This window comes from Acartia tonsa, chromosome 1 (genome assembly GCF_053477335.1).
Source record: "Acartia tonsa isolate MP-2025a chromosome 1, ASM5347733v1, whole genome shotgun sequence".
Taxonomy (NCBI): domain Eukaryota; kingdom Metazoa; phylum Arthropoda; class Copepoda; order Calanoida; family Acartiidae; genus Acartia; species Acartia tonsa.
Genome location: NC_137260.1, coordinates 3566503 through 3571820, shown reverse-complemented (window position 1 = coordinate 3571820; position 5318 = coordinate 3566503). Strand labels below are relative to the sequence as shown.

Sequence of the window (5318 nt, the reverse complement as noted above, 5' to 3'; positions counted from 1 at the left end):
CCCCCCACCAATTTTTTCAATTTATTTAAAAAGAAAGGGGGGGGGAAGTTCTGAGCTCGAGAAGTCACATTAATGGAAACCGCTAAAGGTACTATTTTAACTTATTTTTTAAGTTTAAAGCTTATGCTCCATATAGAGCTTCCCTTAGAGGATAAATACAAATACAGTTCTAAACCCTACAATAATACAAAATAATGATAGCCTATCTTTATGATGAATAAATATTTCAAATGAACATGTTTTAAAAAATCCAGGGATAATAAAATCAAACATCTAACATTAGTTTAATATTATTTTTAAACTATAAACAAACAAACTTTTAAATTTTTGAGTATTTTTAAAAGCGAAGCTTTTCTATAATTAAGGCCGGTCCGTCCGTCCGTAACAGATAGCTTTTTTCGTTAATTTAGGCATGTTAGAATTGTCGATCCTATCGATTTCAAATTTTGCATGGTGATTCCTTTAGCAGTTAGGTACGATTTAGAAAGCGTAGCAACTCTATAATCATTACCAAAATGTCCGTACGTCCATTTTAAACATGATGATTTTTTTACTTTTTTAACATCAAATTTTTATGTGATCTAATTATCCGATTGATCTGATTTCTGGTATATTGATTCCTGGGACAACAAAGTATAATGTAAAAACCGAAGCAACTCTATAATCAAGTCCTAAAAATGTAAGTATGTCCATAAACATTATCCTGTATCAAGCATTTTTTTAACAAATTTACTCACAATTTTGCTTTGACTCTTATACATTTATATTAGGATTATTCAGTTCTGAAACTATACAAGTGTTAACGTCCGTTTGTCCTACCGTTTCAGTGCTTCGCTTTTATGGATGTTGTCATCCTTGTTATTACTACAAATTATGGATCATGGAAAGAAAACGAAGTAGCGGATTTCTTTGCGGTTTGTTTTGGTAAATGTTATTGATTGCTCCGAAGGGGCTAGAAATAGGAGAATGGCTACTCTGAAAATACGTTTTCTTTTCATGATCCCAAATTATATATGAAAATGAAAATAACAGCAGATGATATTAATAAAACTGTGTATATGTAATATGTATATTACTATAGCACTGATTAAACTCACAAAGGTAAAACTAAAATTTCTTGTTTCGTTTGTCGTTGTATTTTTACAAAACTACAAATAATATCAGCAAATTATATTCAAGATAAGAATGACATTTCCAGTACGGCTACGAAATCGATTAATATCCGCTGGATTAGAGAACCGGTTCCTCAGATTTAATGAAAAATCACGTATAGCATCTTATCACAGACAATTTTCCAGGAATAATAAAAATTCATGAAATTTTTAAATGTTTTGTTAGCTAATTATCTTCAGCTCCTCCAGGCTAACAAAACTGGTTTGATCATATCATTTTAATATCCCCGGAAAGCTGTCTATAATACGATGCGATAAATAATTATTAATATAAAGGCAATTGATTAAGATACAGGAGAATACACTTTTTCTTTAATTTACCATCATAAAATTAACCTTTTTTTCTGCTAAACTGTAACAACATTTGATAGTTACTATGAAGATTTAGTTGACTTAAAGCCGTAGACTACTTGTGCAGGGATCTAAAGGGATAAGACAATGGCCCATAAATTAATTTACATCCCCAATGATAATACAAAATTACCCCTTCTTTATATAACAATTGGTGATTGAAACGTTTAGACACTAAACTTAATCAACCAACCATTCAAAATTCTTTAAAAGTACCCTCGATGTCGTAAAGCCAACTAATAAGAAAACGTTATTATAAAACTTTGGGGACTAGTGTAATAAACAGCCCAATGTCCCCTCCCTCCCTGAATAGACTACTTGTGTTACATTTATGTATACAATTCTGTTTGAGCTTGTATGTATAAATAAATAGCATGATTGGATATTTAGACCCAATATAAAACTTGTTTTTAGTCTATACCACACACAAATGTAAATACAAATACAAGGTTGACAACATTCATAAAAAGCGAAGTTCAATAAATCAGAAAGTCATACAAACGTACATTAACAAATAATATATATTAGAAGAACAAATTTATTAATGAATATTATTTAAAAGTTTGAATAAAAAATCCGTATAAATATATTCCATAATTACTTAAATACTAGATTATAGAAATGCTTTGCTTATAGCATCATGCCTAATGTTTCTAGGAATCCATATTCCAAAAATGAAATAAATGATTGTCATATAAATATTGTTTTAAAAGGCCACAAATCTATATCCTTAAAATGGTACTACTAGTATTAATTATTAGTTTGCTACGCTTTCTAAATTATACCTTATAGTTAAAAGGAATCAATATAGTTTGAAATTGATAGGACAATTCTAACATTCATAGATAACGTAAAGAGCCATCCGTAACTGACAGACTGACAGACCATAAATGTAGAAAAGCTTTGTCTTTAATAATATACATTTAAGTGATATTTTTACTTTAATTCACTTTGGAGTGTTTTTTTAAATAATGATAATGATTATTGATGATTTTTTATGTTTATGTTGTTTTCTGACGTCGTAATCTGGTTTTCTTTTTGTGCTTCTTCGACTCTGAAATAATTTTTTTTTCGTATTTATTCGAAACCGGTGGATTAGAACTGGTTCTCATCAATACGAAAAAGCTATGTCTAGCATTGTACGTATTATATCCAGCTTTCTACGAATATAAAAATGTACAATCATAAGATTAAAACCAGGTTTTTTTTAGCCCGTACCTTCGGCACCTCGAGGCTAAAAAACTGGTTTGATTAGTACTTCATTTGGTAAATGTGATCAGGTCTAAGGAGATAGGACTATGACCGGTAAATTTATGTACAATCAACAAAGTAAACCAACCAATCAAAATTCAATAAACGCCCCCAAGATTTAAAAGTCAACGAATAAGAAAACGTTATTTTAAGACTTTGGGGACTAGTGTAATAAACAGCCCATTGTCCCCTCCATCCTTGGAAGATATGCCTCTTTACTTTCGTAAGACATCAATGTTGACCCCAATCAACATCTACTCTACAAACTAAATTGTGATTAAATGATCAACTGAAAATTGATTACCCATTTGTTCCCTAATTTCCGAAGTTGTACGGCAGATTGTACCCAACTATTGCAAAATGATACATTCAAATTTTTTTTGGAAGTTTGAAGCTTTTTTAGCTAGTAGTAAATAATGAGATAGGATGAGGGTGATATGTACAAAATCGGAAACTAAGATTCAGCTGACTGATTACTCGACTACATAATGGTATTGCCTATAGAGCACTAAACTTTGTGCCCTAAAAATTCCTCCAAAATAACAAAATCTTATTTTAATAACCCTTGTATGATAGGGGTGAGTTTTGTACAGAGCTCGGCATATGAACCCTCAGAGAAATACAATCAGTTTTCAAATAGAGGCGTAGTTGCGGCTGCCGAGCCCTGATTTTATTCCATATGTGAGCTTACCTTTCGAAGGGGACACATTACTCCTATCCACATCAGGTATATGACCGGTGGTATGACCGCCATGATGGACAGGGGAGTTGTCGGTCACGTTGATGACCGCTGAGCTCGTGCGAACCATTGGTGTACTCGGTACTGTAATTATTTATATCATCGTATTATAGACAGCATTCCGTAGTTATCAAAATAAAATATTATAGGATTAAACCTATTTTTTTAAAGCACCGATGGCCTGTGCTACCTGTGACCTGTGCTACCTGTGAATTTTATGATTTACTTTAAATATTCGTAGAAAATTGTCTGTAATACTACACATGATTTTCCAGTATGGCTAAGAACCGGTTCTAATCCAGCGGATATCAATCGGTTTCGATGCCTTACTGGAAAATAGGTTAAACTATCCTTCAAAGCGAAGGTTCTTTTAAATATGTATGTTGTTGACATGTCCGTATGTCTGTCCGTCAGGGACAACCAAACCTAGTAGTATTTTTATGTTAGATTTTATATCTTGCATAAAGATTTCTAAAAAAAAAAATATGCAAATTATTTTAAGCGTATCAACTCTATAATCATTACTTAAAAGTAGTGAGGGGAGAAAGTCGCTCAAAAAATCAGCATGTGACGTCTTAAAAATGAGGGATTTTCATCTCTTTTTTAGGGGTTTTCTTTCCCACTCCTCTTCACCTCATCCTCATCCCTCATTTTTATGACGTCAGATTTTTTTTTGAGCGACATTCTCCCCTCACTAAAAAGTACATGGGTTAATGTTGTATATTTTGAACTTTACGCTACATTGACTCCCAATTATCCCTTTAATCTAATTGGCGATTCCTATGACAATTACCTATATTAACTGTTGGCACAACCATAGGCTCTATCAACCGTCCTTTATCATCCTAAACATTTTATTAATAAAAAGGGGGGGGGGGAATTGGACTGTTTTTTTCACACTAGTCTCCAAAGTTTTATGATAACGTTTTCTTATTCGTTGGCTTAACAACTTTGGGGACTATTATTGAATTTTGATTGGTTAGTTCATTAAATTGAGTATCCAAACGTTTTAACCACTAATGTAATCTACAGAAGAAGTAGTTTTGTGTATTATTAATGGGAATGAATATCAATTTATCGGCCATTGTCTTATTCCTTTACATCCCTGTCATAGTTCATCTAATTGGATCAGGGATCTTGGGGGATAGGATAATGGACGATAAATTGATGTACATGCCCAATTACCATGCCACTAATAAAATTACTCGTTTGAATATAAATTTCTTAGTGGAAAAGTTTTGAAAACTGAAAAGAAAAGTCCCCAAAGTTGTTATGCCATAGAATGAAAAAATTAGTTCATAAACCTTTGGCTTTCTTATTGTGTAATTTACAGTCCGATGCCAAATCCCTCCCCCACTCCTCCATTATGCTGCATAATGAAAATTATTTATCTACTCAGCCCCTAGAGGCCTAGAGGATTAAAGTTTTATTTTAGTTTAGTGAAGGTACCTTTCCCAAAATAGTTACAAACCATCCCTGGACCTATAATCAGCTTCACTGTAAAGAAGAACCATATCTGTCTAGTGTTTAGAGAGATTCAGTTAAGTTACTGACAGACACACATCCTGTTACTTTTATACAATAGCGGACACACCATTAGCATAGAGGGGTTAGAAAATGGCTTAAAACCATCCCAAAATCTTAAATCTAAAAATAAAATAGCCTTAAACCGTCACAGGACCTATAAGCAGCTTCACTGTAAAGAAGAACCATATCTGTACAGTGATTAGGGAGATTCAGTCAGACATCTTGTTACATCTTAGCATAGAGGGACTAGGAAAATGGCTTAAAACCATCTCAAAATC

General features: G+C 32.6%; 1 long non-coding RNA gene across 1 annotated transcript; it reads right to left on the bottom strand.

Moving 5' to 3' along the window:
* Positions 1-2329: 2329 nt before the first annotated feature.
* On the bottom strand, positions 2330-4354 carry LOC145330817 (uncharacterized). The gene is made up of 3 exons (XR_013883565.1): positions 4307-4354; positions 3466-3597; positions 2330-2577 (listed from the first exon to the last, which is right to left on the bottom strand). It is a non-coding gene; the product is annotated as an uncharacterized LOC145330817 (long non-coding RNA).
* Positions 4355-5318: the final 964 nt, after the last annotated feature.